A 17,753-nucleotide genomic window follows, 5' to 3' on the forward strand; every position below is an offset into this window, starting at 1 on the left:
TAACCTTGGTGAACCTGTGTGAAGAAAGTGAGAGATGTATCTGGTGTGCTCTAAATTAATGACCTTGCTTACTATTAGAAACACGATAGAGCAGCATTTGTTCATTTCATTGCTGGTCAAAGGCTGCAGGCAAGTACCAATTCACTACTGTCATGAGAGTGCACCATGGGCTATGGACAAACCCGCAGAGAAGTGATTTTTTTCCCAGGCTTCTCATAGATAACACTGATCAAAATAAATAAAATAATGATAACTTATATTGAAATGTTGACATTAATTAATCAATTAAAACAACATCCTGTACTGGATTCTGAGTTATTTTCACTTTTAAAATGTAATTGATGCTATGCCGATGATTAATTGTTATTTTGCTCTTTTTTTAGTCCAGTGATCTTGCAAAAGCTTTTAATTCTCTCCCATCTTCTTCCACTGCCAACGTAGCTCAATGTAACCCAGACTTCTTAGCAAACATTGCTGCACATGCCAGTATTCTGTCTAATTTTAACTAAACATTCAATAACACCAAGCTATTTTAGTACCTTGGGCCCACATTCTCAAAGGTATTTAAGCACAGAACTCCTGTGAGGATCTTGGCTTTGTTGCTTTCTAAAAATGCAAGAATTCCCATACGGGCTAACATGGCAATTGTAAATGAACAGCTAATACTGTTGCTGTATTTACATAAACTATTATAAATTAGATTCTTTCAGTGTAGAACATGATTATTAATCATTCCATTCAGTTCTGTGTTACATGCAACTAAATAAGGAACACTGTGGACCCTTTGTAATTACTTACCCTAACTTCATTTTTAAAGCCAAACACATTGTGACCCTGTACTGATTTTGGGTTTATTCAACAGACTCCTCTATTATATGAAAGAAAAGAGAAGAAAATGTTTACGTAAATTTTTGACATTGATTAACCCTGCTGAAATCTCATACAGTAGTCAATAAAATGTGCAGTATGTACATATGGCTATAGTAATTAGCATGTATGTCAGAGTAACAAATGAACTCTTTCTGTCAACACAGAAAAGGCCAGGAGAAGGGTAAATCAAGATTATTCTCTACTTATGCGGAATCTAAATAACTTGAAAATAATATTCTGTCCTTAAATGCTACAAATTATTAAAAGCACAGATATATTCAGCTCTGTTATCATGATTGTTTGTGCACTAAATTATTACCACCTGAAGTCCTCAAACTGATGACCCAGCTCTCCCCTTCCACTGCACAACTTCCCAAATCTGTTGCATTGCCTAATTTTCACTTGCTTAATTAACATCGGCACTAAATTTAGAACTGTCACAGTCTGAAAGGACGATTTATGATCTATGCATTCCTCTATCAGCACTAATAGAAATAGTGCTTGGGGACATATTAATCTAAATTTGAACATTATTTTAGGGTCGAGTTTTTCTCCATCCTGCCTACTATATTTGCAAGCAGATGATGTACCCGTACAGATAACAGACTTAAGACAACGGACTTTTAGCCACAGAAACTCTAAAATATTAGCTTACATACAGAAATAAGATTCTTTGACTGGGTTAGTCATGGGTATTTACAGCACTGCCTGCCAGGACAACGCAGAAAGTTGCACTGTCCTAGAAAGAAAAACTGAGGCTTTTGGTGTTGAGGCTTGTGGAAGGGGACAATACAGCTTCATAAACAGTTTTAACAGCTAAAGCAGAGAAACCTGTGCCTCCTCTGCTATGGGGCTAGTTGAGATGGGAAGCTGGAGACCACAATCTCTCTGCTTTGCCCTGCAAGCTCCCAGCTGCAGGAGCTGAGAGATGCTGCTTCTGTGTTCCTCCCACACTGCCTGACTCAACTCTGATCTTGTGTAATCTGGTCTGTGAAACCCGTTTCTTGAGAATCTGGCCCTGTGTCTTGAACTATCTGCAGAGAATCAAGCCTTCTGAGGTTCAACGGCTAATAAATTCTGCCCCTAGGCAAGGAAGTCAATGGCTATTTAATCTTTTTTGCAGCTGCCCAGTGAATGTATGTAGAGCAGCACGAGGAGGGAGAGAAAAGCATGGGAGGTAAATGATGATATAGAGAGAAGAGGGTTCATGCTCTTAAGTTACTGAACATAACGAGGATGATGGCTGTAGTCCTAAGAAGAAAGGGCTATGCAAATAGTGGAGGAGATTTGGATGGATGGGAGTCCTGAAAAATAAGTTACACAAGTGCCTTGAATAAAAGGAAGAGGGAGTGTGTGTGTGTGAAGAATGTGATGGAGAGGTAAAATCCTGAATGCAGATTTAGAAACAGTGATATTATTTAGGAACCAATAAGAGAAACGATGAGCAGAAGATTAAAAGCAAGGTGAACTGAGAAAGACTGTGTGTACAATGCAGAGAGAAGCTGCTAAGGGAGGTACAAAGATGCTCCAGACAGGGAAATCCAGGGAGCACCAACAAGGGTCATATCTTGGGGGGGCTTCCCGTGAGGCACAGAAGATGTAAATCTGCAGTTTTTTTCTGATTGTTGCTGTTATTTCCTTTGACACAAGATTAGTTTAATGAGACATAACTCTGAGGATTTCAACACCTTTCCATAAAAGGCATCCCAATAATAGAAAGAAAAAACTTTCAGAAAAGTCTCCTGGTCTCCTGCTAGTGGTTCAAATCTTCTCCCATGAAGCATTTTTCATCTTATAATAAAAGCTATGTTTCTAGTCTTGTCAAAAAGGTAGGAGGCCATCTAAGATGATAGCCAGTTTAGTTACCAATAGACAACAGTTCTCATAGACTACATACAACTCGATGTGGCTGGCAAGTCCACTCAAAAAAATTAGAAGAGAGAGGTGTCTCAGATAGCTCCAAGATAAATTTGACTTATTCTTCCAGAGACCAATGTTTTGAGATCTGTGTGGAGATCATTAGCACAGACTCTCACATAGAGGCTACTTGGACTGCAACAGCCAAGTAGATAAAAATTGTCTTCTTTAATACAAACTCAGAGAATGAATAAAAGTCCATTTCACACTACAGTAAGAAAACCCACAACTAGTCTCCTATCACTGGGCTACTTAATTTTTATGCATTTTTGATCATTAGTTATTATGCATGGAAAACATATTGATGCTAAAAACCACATTATCATTTGGTTCAATGGCCTGTGGTCAAATGTATTTAAAACAACAACAGTAATAGTATTTAATATCCCTCCCATCCCCCCCCTTTTTTTTTTTTTTTCCTGAAAGGTAACCTTAGGTAGTGTTCTCAAACTATTTTAAATAATTTTGCCTTAAGAAAAAGCAATGTTCATTGAGTATTATTGGCTAAACCTTTTAAAACCTTTAATTTGGGGGATGCCACTTTTTCTTGTCTCCTGTGCCTGAGATAATACAACTTTATAGTCCTTCGGTTTTCTCAGTCTGACAAAAAGTTTTTGCTTTTTTTTTTTTTTTTTAATTCTGCATCTCAATTATCTGGCAGCTGAATAGCCAGAAGTTTGAAAGATTTCAACTATTACACACCATGACTAATTTTTCTAAAAAAGAGCTTTATGCCACATATGAGTGACTCCTTATCTGCAGTTTGCAGGAAAAATAAGTACAGGGAAAGAAACATAGTGATATGTTAAATTATGGATAAAGAAGGCACTATTTTATGGTTATTTATAAAAATAATGAGCAAAGCATCAAAGAAACTTTGTTTTTTAATTGGAATGAAGGAGACAGATTATTTCCTCCAGTTTTCCCCTATCACAATACACACAGAAAGAGGGAAAATTTCTAACGACAAAGAAAGCAAGCCCATAAGTCCATGTTTTTTCAAGAACTTCTCCACAGATTGACCTAGAAGTTTCTGAAAATATTTGGATTTTTGTGTGGAAATCAACCGAGCATGGGACAGTAAGAATATAAATCATGCACAGTAAGGTAAAGGCTCTTCTAAAAATGTTTTTATGGTATGAAGACAAATAGTCAACTGTATATGAAGTATAAGCTAAACAAAAGAGCTAGGCTCAATTTTTGGCTGATCTTCTCTACTCAGCAAAACAGATAGGTAAAGCAATCTTCAATTATTCTTTGAAGATCTGTGGTTTTATTCCACTTTCCTTTCTCTTCTTGCTACAGGTGGGAATCAGTGGCTTCTTCCCAGTATAAAATTTGGCCTTGTCTATCCATGTAGTCAGCGTCTCCATCCATTATTTGTGAAATTTCCTGTATCTGTGACAGCACATGCAAACATTTTGGAGACTTTAGTTTGTTCAGTTCATTGCTGCCATACGCTACAAAGAGCACATTGCTGCAGCCTCAGCACCGTTCAGCATTTCCCTGCCTTGGCCCTGAGCCCTGAAGCTGCTGACGACTCTGGTCACTGCTGTCTCAGAGACTGTCTGCCTGTCCATAGCTCCTGCAGCTTTGCAGACGTTATCCAAGCAACGTCTGGCAAGTGATCATACAGGGTTTTCTTAATATGTATGCTGCCTGGTTTGGATAATCACAACTGATCTTGTAGTATTGCTCTTTTTCCTTGACAACCTAGGAGCTACTAACCTTGGGCAATCAGACACTGCAGCCATTTGCACATCTGACCTGAAGGCTGGCCTCTGGGAACATTCAGCAAAGCTTGGTCCCTGAAGCAATTATGGAAAGCAAAAGGGTGCAGAACACCTGAAGGGAGCCCATTAACAAAACAACAATTTCTTTTTTTTTTTTTTGGCAGTCTCACCTCCAGTCTCAATACTTTTGGCATAAAAGAGATCCATGAAGTGAGACTTTTTTTCCCTTACAGCACAGACAACCGTGTGGTTTCCCCAAGGCTCAGCATCAGTTGTGAAAGGGGCTGGCAGTGAATACCAATCTGATGGGGATAACGGGCAGATCATTTCAGCCAGTACAACTGTGGCACACTACCATGATTGCCAGAGAACTGAGCACTCTGGTAAATCCATTGCTCATATGGCAAAATACACTGCTAAAAGATCCTAGTAATATTTAGAGTAGGAAGTTTATTTTTCTGAGAATCGCTTTTGTTTTCTTATTCCATTATTCTTATAATTTCTTTTTGTTTCCTTTCAACATGGTTGTTTTTCAAATCCTAAACAAAAGCGTAAGACAAATTATTCTGCAGCAGTATATGAGTTGGCACAGAGTAACAGAAGGAGCCATTATGATCTGTCAGACAACTACTTATTTAGGGAGTTTTGAAACCACTGATAATTGACTTAGTAGAATAAAACAGCTTCTCTGGAACTGATGGAGTCTATTGTTTAAGTACTTACCGCATTTGCTGCAAGTCATTTAAAAAATGTTATTGACCCTGGTTAAACTATTATGGACATAAAAGGATGGTGAAAGTGTGAGGTGCAATGGTGCTATTTAATGCAGTTTTACTAAAATGATTGCATAAATACAAATTTGAAGACTAAGGTGGGCTACAGTGGAGGGAGTTGGTCACAAATCTAAACCCCAGTGGCAAACATCACCAGTAACAGAGGCAGCTGGAGCCTGGAAGCAACAGATTATAATATGCAAGGCAGTCGTCTGTGTCAGCCTGACAGCCTCTCTGTCTGCTCCACAGGGCTCCTGTGAAGGTTGCCATGGGCTCAGATCCATGTGTCCCTGATGCATATTCAATACCAGACCCCATCTCACTCTCCAGAACAGCGTAAGTTGTGCAGACATACAAGGCTGACGCACGCACACAAGCAGCCACATCAGCTGGAGCAGGGAACTGAATGCCGAGTGATATCTAGGGACCCAAGGGACTTGGTCCCCTAGGTCCTTGGGAAGTATAGAAATCCTGAGCAGGCATTTGTAAATATAAATCTTAAAATCTGGGCATCTTGTCAAACTGTGCCAAACAGTCTGAGAGTGGTTGCTGTTTGTGGAGGCAAATACGGGCTTGCTTTAATACAGCTGCAGCATGACTGCTGCATTAAGGAGCTCAGAGGCTCCTCATTTCTAGTTCTGTGGTCAGGACACACTTCTGAGAGGTGAGAAACAGGCATCTGAATAATCTTCATTTGCAAAAGGCACTGAATAGAGCCTTCCACATCCTGTGCATCAGTCTTTGAGAATTCAGATACAAAAGCTTGCATCTCTAGTGGGAACTGCCTGTGCTTTGTCTTAGAGAGAGAGGATCAGTTCCCAGTGAGAGTCCATGCTTGGCCTCCCTGGCAAGGAGAACGCAGATGAGGACTGGCTGGCATATCCTTTTTCAGGTTTTCTCAGATGGAATGAAGTGCACAAGCCCAGCGGGTTGTGGCAGCAGCTGATCTGATTTATGCTCATGGGCTCATGGGTGTCCTAGTCTGGACGTTTGCAGGAGGGGCTGTGCTATCTGGATGCACCATTCTTGATATCCATATGTGCTTTGGACATAGCTAGGATTTCCGTAGACTCTGTTGCTGTTCTGACTTGATTGTTGGACATTGAGAAATCTTGTTTCTAATCTGATTGCATGTACAGTCCTCAAATTCCACTTGAGTAAAATTTCCAGGTGGAAAGAAAGGTTATGCATGGATTAAACAGTTCCTGTATCTTCCAAAATGTACATTAAAGAAACTCAAAGAGCACTAACAAAATTTTTGAGGAGTTGTAACTTTTTCTTTGTAAAAACTTTGTGATTATTGAAATGATGAAATAATTTAGAAAGGTAACTTAGTACACTGACAATTTCAGATTCTAGTGCTAATAGGGACTTTTTCTTACCTGAAGTGTGAAAATGTTCCTAGAGATGCACATGCTGGTTGAAGATGCTGTCAGCTACCACTAAGGAAAACAGAGACCCATTTATCTTTTTCAAGTTCATAGCATGGCATTGGGAATAGAAATTAAGAAATTATGAGGTGTGAATTTGCCTTTACTCTGCTTGTACAAATCTGACCCACTTTGCTGGTTTCAGTCAAATTACTCCAGATTTACAATGAGGGAAGAAAATGATTTACCTTACTTAGGTTCTGCCTACAGAAAACAAAATAAATGCCAGTCTCAAGCTCTGGATACCCTTGGCTGTTTTTAAAAAACTTTAAATAAAACTGACTGGCTTCAGCAATTATCTCCAGATGATGATACCTCAGTTGCAACATAATATAACAAAAATTTTATTAGTCCCATCAACAAAATCACTAACTTTGTTTCTTGCTAAAAGTGAAATAGCTCTTCTCTATATGACAATGTCAATGTTATGGGTTAAGCCTTGGATTCTTGGTGTAATGAAAGCAATATTTATGGAAGAGGCCATTTATCAGCTAAAGACAATAAAGGTCATGACTAAATTCATAGGCTGAGACAGATAAACCAGTACTGTTATTATGAGCATCTTGGCAGTGCTGTACAGATACATTGTGCTGACACTCTATAGATATATTTACCTACATGGAAGTAAATATACATCTATCTCTTAAAATTGGATGTAAAGCAAAATGAAGTATTATGTAGAACATGAAGCTTCCAGACACGAAGCTTGAATATATGCTGCTTTTTTTGACTGCCTTTTCCCATGAGGAAATCTGTGGAAAGGGATAAGAAAAACTGTTCCTCTGGGACAGCAGGCCACACCCCTATTTTTGGGGAACAGTCTGAGTGATTCACCTTAAATCTTGTTGAAACAGACCTGTTTGACAGGGATATCTATGCCAGAGCAAGCACTACTCACTGACCATCAAACATATCCAACCTTCTCCAAAGCAACTCCAGGATTCCACTAGGACATCAATACCTGCACTCCTGTTAAAGGATCATCAAATGTGTAAATCATAGAAGTATAGAACCATTTCAGTTGGAAGAGACTCTCAGGATCATCAAGTCCAACCATAACCTAACTCTAGCACTAAACTGTGTGCCTTAGAATCTCGTCTAAACGCCTTTTAAACACCTCCAGGGATGGTGACTCCACCACTTCCCTGGGCAGCCTGTTCCAATGCCTGACAACCCTTTCCATGAAGAATTTTTTCCTAATATCCAATCTAAACCTGCCCTGGGGCAACTTGAGGCCATTCCCTCTTGTCCTATCACTTGCTACTTGGGAGCAGAGACCAACACCCTCCATGCTACAACCTCCTTTCAGGTAGTTGTAGACAGCGATAAGGTCTCCCCTCAGCCTCCTTTTCTCCAGGCTGAACAGCCCCAGTTCCCTCAGCTGCTCCTCATCAGACTTATGCTCCAGAGCCCTCACCAGCTTTGTTACTCTCAAAAAAGCAGTGGATTATGGGGGCATTATATTACATCATCCATCTGTACTACATTTCTATCATAGACTTCATAAACCACCAGTGCACATTCCTTTGTACCTCTTGTTTGCAGACAAAGCTCCAGTCCAAACCTGGTTTGTGGGTATCTTTCTGGAAAGTGGCCTTTCCCTGTAGGAGGAAAGAAGCCAGGTTCAGAAAAGCCATTTATATGCAGCTCTTGGGGCATGATCCTGCCAGCTCTCACTATAGGCTGTTACAATGAACTTTGCTATTGTGAGATGCTGTTTTCTCTTCTCATTATTCTTTTGGTTACCCAGGAATGTCAATATGTTCTCATGCTGAAATTGCAACAGCTGTGTAAGAGTACTTTCAAATAAAGGAGTGAGAATGAAACAGGAGGAAAAAAGTAAGGGAGGCAAAAATAAGAGAAAGAGATAATAATAATAACATTAAAAAGACAACATATTTATTTTTTCATGCCTTTGCTTTTGGTTTGTTTGTTTGTTGTATTTTCCTGGAAGGAATAGTCACTTAAAGAAGAACATTGTATAGAATTGGTGAATAGTACTGCCAATCCATAACCCTTAGTAGAAATACCAGACACATTTTAGTCCAGTTTATGACATAAGTGGTTCGATGTGGAATGAAATAATGGATGTTCCTTACAGAATCACCCTCAGTTGGAACTTATTTGTAAACAGAATATTCAGTGAAAGAACATTGTGTAAGGTGTATAGGTAGCATAACTTTGTTTTGTTCTCTTTCATCATTAAATGCAACCTTCACCTACTATTTTCAGTTGAGTCTTAATAACAAGTATCGGGTTTTACCGTTTGCAGGACAAGTATATGTAAATGTATTTAAATGTCTGTGCAAATTAAACTCAACCCTTAGGCTGTCAGAGTTGCAAATGTTCTATCTTGCAGCACAAAAGGCTAAGCACCTCTGGCCCAGAGTGACTGTTTATAGATGTGTATTGAGGGGATACTAGCATTATCTTAAGTGGTGGCACTCTAATGTTGCTCATGAGTGCTTCTTAGCATTAATTAGGGAAGGACAAATTAGTTTGGAAAAACCACAAGCAGTTGAAACAGAAATTTTAACCTCCAGCTTCTACAATTGCCCTTGTAAGGATCATTTTCTGACTCTACCCTCCATCCCAGACATTTCTCTTGATATTCGAGCCCTCCGTTGAAGGGCCTTAGCCAAAAAGGGAATCACCTCTTGGCTGGCTGCTGATACCCAATGTCATATGGAATAAGTGAGCTAGGGCAAAAAATATACAGGTTCAATGTAATTATGCAGACTTTGCAACATCTGTTACTGTTGCACAGACAGTTTGGTGGGACAAAAATAAGCAGCTCAATGGGGTTTGTCTGAAGGAGTGTACAGTTAAGGGTAAAAGAGAAGCCTTAAAAGAGAGTTGGAAGGGACTGGAAGAACCTACACAAGTCAGCCAAAATGCTTATTGTATTGAGAATTCTACTAATAGACACAGCTGTTTGCAAGGTCAAAGACAAAGTCAAAGGTGTGACAAAAGGACATGGATTAGTGCTTACAGACAGTGTACAGAATCTTTGTGGGGCAAGGACAATCTCCCTTGAGAGAGCATCAGAGAAGAGAAGAGGTAGCAGAAGAACCAGAAAAAAAACTGGGACACTCTCAGGTAATCTTACAGTTCCTGCAAAACAAGACTGGTCAACCTTTTAGAGATTTTGTCCCTCAAAATGAAAGGAATAATAACGATAATAATCTGAAATGGAAAAAAATTCTCTCTCAGTAGGTGCTAATTAAAAAATAGTATATTATTTGCTGCCTGCTTAATATTGCCAGAGATATAGGGAATCTATTAATCAGAGAATCCATTAGATTTGTTAGTTATATTAATTCTACAGTTTTATCACATGTGAACTACCAGGCTATAAATTATATAGAAAGCTGTAAAAATCTAATTATTTAAGCAGGCTTAGGTGAATGGGAAAATTAGAAATGAGGAAAGTCCCACTGTCTTAAAGCTAACAATCATGTGACATTAGAAGTGGCTTGACCACTAATTTCCAGCTCAGAGATTTGGGTTTTGTTAGTGAGATTTCAAGGCCACCTACTGTTAATTCATATCCATGAATCTATTAAAGCTTTGTTTAAAGATACTCCATTCATACCTGAAGACATAAAGAATAAACCTGTTGCTGGTATGTTCTCTGCTCAGGTAAAAACCCTAAAGGATCTCCTTTCTTCAAGAGAAATTGTATGCATTTAATTCCACGTGTGAGAGAGAAAGAGTTTGCAACCACCCCCTAAATTTCTGAGTAATGGGGACATTTTTAAAAGAGGCAACTAAAGGGAATGTTTTAAAAGGGAAACAATTTTAAAATAAAGTAGTAAGCTAGAATAAAGGAAAAAGAAAATACTAATACATAGGAAAATTCTGGAATGTGTCTCAAAACCAAAAAGTGGAAAATATGTCCAGGAAAGAAGGTTAGAAAGAACCATAATCCTTGAGAAGTTAAAACCACAATCACAAAAAACATGTCAAAAAGATTTTTGGAAACTAATCTTTAGTAATACAGAAGCTGCTTCTTATTCAAACCTATCAGAATAAAAACTTAGTCTATTTCTCACATATGGTTAAGAAATTATAGGAATATTTGTGTAATATATAGTCATTGCAGAAAAGCTGACTGAATTGTTCCCATATCACAGTCATTCTTTAAAGGCTGTAAGTCTGAGGAAATGTTTCAGACTGATGCATCAATGAAAGAGTTTTAAAATAAGTTAATACACCTAAGAATAACAAATCACTAGAACTTAGTAGCATTGCCTCTAGAATTCTAAAAAAGGGAAATATAAAATTGTTGAACTGCTAATTGACACTTGTGATTGTTGTTTACATCTGTCTTATTGTCAGAGGAAAGCAGATGGGACACATGGCATCAAACTTTGAAGAAAAACTCCACTCATGATCCTGGGAAATATGAATCAGTAAATCTGATTTCCACAAAACAGTAGAAATCAAAAAACTTGATAACGAATAAATTTGGTAAAGCAGTGAAGAATATGACATATTTGGGAATAGGCTTTTGATGAAAGCCATAGTTTTATTACAGCTCAGAAAAGAATAAGTGAACATGTGCATATGACTGATCCAAAGGATATAATGTGTGGATTTTCAAAAGGCAATTGACAAAATCTCTTGAAGAAACTAGGCACCCACAGGATAACAGAGGGATTTTTCTTATGGATTAATGGGTGATCAAAGAAGGTTTGAAACAAATGACAAGTTTATACGATGGAGAGACGGAGGAGGGTTAGGTACCCAAAAATCTGCAAAATCTTCTTAAGATCAGTACTGGGACATATGTAAGTTCAGCACAGTCTGGATCTGAAAATGAGGATGAATGTGTTGTCAGTCACTGTTAAGTCTCTACATCATACAGACATTTTTGGCACAGTCTGTTTTGAAGTTGACTCTGAAGAGCTACAAAAGGATCTCACAGTCATGAATAACTAGAGAATAACTTATCATCAAAATATAAAATTCAATGTCGGTGAAAGCAGGGAAGTGTCCACAAAAAAGGAAGTTTTGCTCCAGGTACATAACCATGGGTTATAAACATATTTTTATGAGATATCATCATTGTGGGTAGTTCTCCAAATGCATCAACCTAATACTCAACAATAGTGAAAAAGGTAAGTAGAAGATGGAGCAAAACAAGTTTTGTGGAAAAAAATTTCTTTCTTTAACTTGACCAATTTACATAATCTTTTAAAAAGCAGCAAAGTTACCAAGAACACTTCAGGTTATCTACCCCAAAGCTTGCTTATTTAAAGAAATAAGGTATAGCGGAAGAGAAGCTGATTATTAGTTATAATAACACATAAGGATGGAAATCTATGCATTGAACTGAGATAGGTATGTCGTTGCTTTTGAAAAATTTATGCCCACCCAGCCATTCCTTGGCTTGAAGATGTGTACTTTCTAATGTGCACTAAGGTCCTTTATCTGTTTTCCAAGGTGTTTTTCCAAATTCTGGTTGAAGATGGTCAACATGTGAGTGTCTCTAGTCTGTGATCCCCACCTCTGGAACAGAATGCCTGTAAACGCTTCTCGCTGTCTTACAGCTGACAAAAAGCAGAGCTCTGGCCCTTGGGTAGTCAAGGATTGCACCCTCACGTCTCCTTTCTGCTGACACTCCACCTAGAAATATTTGTTCTAAAGACAACTGTCAACATAATTATAATTTAAAATCCCTTTATTATCTCTAAGAAGCAATCTTTCATACCATCAGGGCCCTGAGGGCACCCACAGACATTTGTGTCTTCTCCTCTGGCCCCACCTCGGCCCAACCTGGAGCCATCAGGTCCAACCCCAGCCATGGGACGCTGTCTACAGACCTGCCATAGCGGTGGCCCGCCTGGCCTCCAGCCCTGGGGTCCCCCCATGGAATGATGTCCTGCCCAGCCTTGGCCATCCCCAGGGAGGCTGTCCTGCTCTCTGGCTGGGCTGGTGGGATGGGCCTCAATTGCCAGGTCCTTTCCTGCCTGCCCTGGGGAGGCCCTGCAGCCCTTGGCCCCTCTCCAGGAGGGCCACAGCTCCCTGACACCTACATTTACTTTCTCAGCTGTGTACACAAAACAAAAAGAGTCTGAGAAAATGTGGTTAATGTTATTATGCTGAGGAAAATCACATTCTCCAGCCTAAATCCCAACCAGAAGTCCCACAAAGCGGTGAGCAGTGAACATCCAAACTTGAACCTGATTTAGATGAAAGCAAATAGGCAGCACAAAAGAGGCATAAAAGCAGGTTTCTGTCCATAGAAGGGAGAGTTGGACTCCCCAGTGTTCTTACTCTGCTGTGTAGCAGCATTGTGCATCGTTGAACAGTAGTTTTGTCTTTACCAAAAAGTAGCTATTAATTTTTTGAACAGGACATATTCATTTCTGTGTATATTTCTGTGTAGCATTCTGAACTTTCGAAGTATTATCTTAATACATAACAACTCATAAACATTTCATCTCCTTAGCAAATCCTGAATCAATCATTCTGCCTAAACCATAATTAAAACGAGAAAAAATAGCTAGCACTACTACTCTAGTTTTGTATTTGTATAATAAAGTTAAAAACAGTTTCCCTAATACATGTCAGGACTAATGTTCTTGTTCTTTACAGGAGATACGGACACTACTAAACTTTTATGCCTAGTTCACTTTAAGAAGACCAGATTATAGAAAAGCACTGACCAATCAAATAATTATGTAAGTCACTTAAATGTCAGGTTTGAAAGAAATTTCATGTTTTGTAAATAGAGACATCATCTAAGGGAGAATATACTGAATTACAGAGTGGGAATCCCACCACAGGTAGCAGAAGAGTAAGATATAAATACTGAGATCGGTAATTTGTTCTAATACCTGAATGGCATCCTGAAATTCAGAGGCATGTATTCTAATTCTGGATCTGGTTTCTAAATAATATTTATTTAAAACAAAGGGCAACTTGGCAACGTGGTTTACAATGTATTGTGGCTCATTTAATAAATAGACACAGAAATCACTGATTAGAAGATATTTAGTTAATTAGTGGAAAAGAGCTTTGACGAATGCCAGGAAATAATTTCACAGCCGAGGCATAGTTCTATCTGTGTTTCAAATAATTCATAGAAAATACTCCTCTAAAACGCCAAATATTTTATTCCTGGATAAAGCTGACTGCCTTATTGTCTACTTTATAAGTCAGTTATAGATTATGTCTACTTTTTAATTCCCACAGGGAAATGACATATTTTCATCCCGTTTAAGGTTAGCATTCACTTTGACCCGGTACTTTACGAAAATAAATTTGAAGTGTTACATTTTTTGATAGCACCACAGCTCTAAATTTGCTGATTAATATCCACGGGGATATGCAACTCAGGCTGTAAACTCATTAAAATAAAAAAGTGCTCCTTGTGCTTTAGTTGCAGCTCAATGAATAGCAGGTGGTCGCTGTTTATCCTGCTAAAGCAAGCCATTCGGTTAGATAAAGCTCATTTTGGACCAGAGCTGAACGTCATGCCTGAGTGATTCTACTCCTAATAAAGCAGCCGAGAGTCTCATTCACGTTGTTTCAATTGAATGAGAATTAGCTACCGGCGATGGCATGTCCAGGAGCTGCTATTTTAAAATGGTTCTCCAGGCGTCCTTATTGATGACTCTTGGTCTAAGAATCTGGGAATAATCTCTTAATGGGTCCTCACTTCCCATATTTGACTTTGCCAGTAAGAGTGAAAGTCAAGCAAATGCAGCAAAGAAAGGAGTGGGGGGTGTGGGGAGGCAGCATCCTCTCTGTGATAGCCACCCTTTCTGCCCAGCGAGCACCTTGGAGGCAGCGAACCTATATATTTTCATTATGAAAAGGAAACGTAAGTGTTCAGTGTGATACCAGGGAAACTAGATGGGAATCCATGCTCTGAGAGCACAATGCCACTGCAATCACAATGCATACGACTGTGATCACTGCCAGATCTTGGACAAAAGGTTGAAACAAGGCAAGATATAAATGCCATTAGTTTCGCAGGTAACGCATTCTCTACATGCACTTGGAGTAACTATCCTGAAAAGCTGCTGGCTTTTGCCTGGTAGACCTTTGCAGAACAAAGCTCATCTCTCAGGCCTGGTTGTGTAACAGTAGGATCTGGAATGTCTACTTTCAGGTGTGCAGTATGTTAGAGCTCCTGAGGAAAAGCAGTTCACATGCTCTGAACACTAGGGCCACACTTCTCCAACCAGTCCGCAGCAAAATGAAAACTGTTGGTGTCTAATTTCAGCTTCTCCCAGGCTACCAAAGAAAGCTAAAAATTCTACATGCCTCGTGAAGTCACCTTTTAAATTTGGACTATTCATTTTCTATCTTCTGCGATTTTCCTTTTTTTTTTCTTGTGGACTGTGACATTTAAAATATGAAGAACGGAAAGAACCTCCAATGATGTTTAGGTTATCACAGTTGGTCAACAAGAAAGAGTCTCTCAGGTTATGTACTTTAGGGAAACAAGAGAATGGTAAGAGCCCTTATTTGAGTTAATTCTAAATACAGATCATCAGAAAAATATTATGCAGATTCTACCCATGCAAAGTTAAATACATAAAAGAGGGCTTAAAAATTCAACTCTCCTATCAGGCTTGATGTGTTTTAATCAATATCTTTAATCGAAAGTGGAATTTTTTTATTTTTTAATTAACACATATAGCCATGACCACCAGTGAAAATACAAAAGTACTTGGAAAGAGACTTGTATTTGAGAACATTCCATACTGTGCAAAAACAACTAATATTTGAAATCTTGTGAGAATTTGTGAGATTTGCAGCTTTGTATTCAGACTGATGATTAAAAGAAATGGAAATGACCCTTTAAAATATGGAATATTTATCTAAATTTTTCTGAAACATTTGGATTTTTTTTCTTGAAACAGGGTTTGGTTATTTCTCTCCTTGAATGTTTTTCTTTTAAAACATTCTTTCAATACTAAATTAATCTTCTAGTATTTGACAGTTTGCTGTCATTTAAGTAACACATTACAATTCCAGTTAACATGCTTATCATTGCAAGAACAGCACAATCTAATCAATCAAAGGCAAATATGGAAACTCGTTTGTGTTTTTCCTTCTAGTCTAGACCACATGGCACTTTCCTGTAGCTCTTGAAATGCCTTATCAAACAAGATTTTTTTTTAGATTATTTTTTACTTCAGTTTAATAGCAGTAAAAATACTGAACTTGGTAAAGCAGTTTCAGATCAAATGATGAAAAATGCTATGTGAGAACTAGGTATTATTACTAAATCAAGATCCAAAATAATGACTGGTACAAATAAACTCTGGCTTATTATACTGTCAAACTCAAAATCCTTCCATTGACTTCCACTGAAACTCTTTATTAACTTTAAAAGTTTGCCTGATAAGTCAGACACTTTCTTGGGTTTGTATGTTTCAGAACTACTGGAGCGACATGCTCCATTTGTCCCTCTCTGATCTGCTGACTCATTCATTTCCTCTTGCCAGTGAAGATAAGAGGAAGGCTGCTGGGTGAGCGCCTTTACTGTTCTTGTCCTATGCATCTGGCACTTCTTCCTTTAGAGATTAGACTATTGCCAGCTGGGGAGCTTTTAAAATAGCAAATTAAAATATCTTTTTCCTTGATAAAGCACTTGATTACTGAAACATCAGGATGAGGTATAACCTCTAAAGTTATTGTAAAAGGGTTTTTTCCCTCTCCTTTAATATTTCTTTTTTATTCACCCTTGAAAGAAATGAAAATCATTTGTTTCCAGAATATATATGCTGCCAAATTCCTTGATCTTCTCTGTTGCTCCCCTTGTGAAGATTTTTGCTTTTGCAATTAGAAGTTGAGACACTTTCCCCTCTCATGGGTCTTTGTGATAACTTAAACATACACCAGCAATAGAACTTTCAGCAGTGTATATATTCACAGAGTTTTTAACCTTCTTTGCAGATTAACAACCATCAGAAAAAAATTCAGACTCCTAAAAAAGTACCACTGACTGTGAAAACTATTGAAGAATTCTTTAAAAGGACTGGAAGAATTGGGGATCTTCTGCAGTGTTTTTCAGAGGGATGACTCAAAGCAGAAGCTGTTGGGTGGCCAGCTCTGCTGGCACACGAGCGGCATGTAGGAAGAAAAGAAGATGCCAAGAGTACAGGAGGTAAGGCACGACATGACAGGTGGCTGGGGACTCATTCAGTCTCTGCAGAAGGGGAGCCACAGGAGAAGGGGAATATGAGCCGGGAAGATTTCTGTTTCATTGCTTCACGACCATGCAGGGCTTTCCAGCAGCCAATGGTGCGAGGTAACTGTTGTTTGGAGTCGGAAAATTCTTTGAGTTGTTTAACCTGAGATCAAGTTTGGGCACTGGTGTATTTTTCCCTTTGAGCTGGTAATCAGGAATTTGGTTGTGGTTCTACTGTCAGCATTGGACTCATGTTTGAATGACTTGTTCTAAAAGACAGATGAAACTTGTGTTTGGAGTCTAAGGAAGATAATTTCTCCTCACATGGTCACCCTATTGATAGATGTAGACCTGGAGTTGACTCCAAGATATACACCTCCAAGACTTTGCTCTTGGAGATCACTTTGATTGGGATCATTCAGAGCAGTTCCAGAGACCCAGAAAGCAGGCAGAGCCTTCACTGGAGGACTGTCAAGTAAAAGCTACCTGATTGCAACAAAAATGTCGAAAATACTCTAATACCACCATGACATTGGAAGCAAAGAATAGGTTTCTTGCCCATAGGATGTACAATATTTCCCAATTGCTTTAGATTACAGATATTTAGGAGGAAAATCCTACCTGGATCTAGTCCATGATTAACATAAGATACTTGTGAGAAAAATCATACCGCTTTCAGATGACCATAATTTCTGTGGAGCTAGCGCAATACCTTGCCAGCAGATATGCTACAATATTTCTGCTTCACTTCTGTCCTTGTCATGCTCTGTGTAGCAGTGAAGAGATTGGTGACATTTGGGCCATCACTTGAAGGCTGAAAATATGAGTTTTAAAGCTGTTAAATCCTAGCAGGAGGCACCGGGTCCTGTGTAAA

This window comes from Patagioenas fasciata, chromosome 2 (genome assembly GCF_037038585.1).
Source record: "Patagioenas fasciata isolate bPatFas1 chromosome 2, bPatFas1.hap1, whole genome shotgun sequence".
NCBI lineage: Eukaryota > Metazoa > Chordata > Aves > Columbiformes > Columbidae > Patagioenas > Patagioenas fasciata.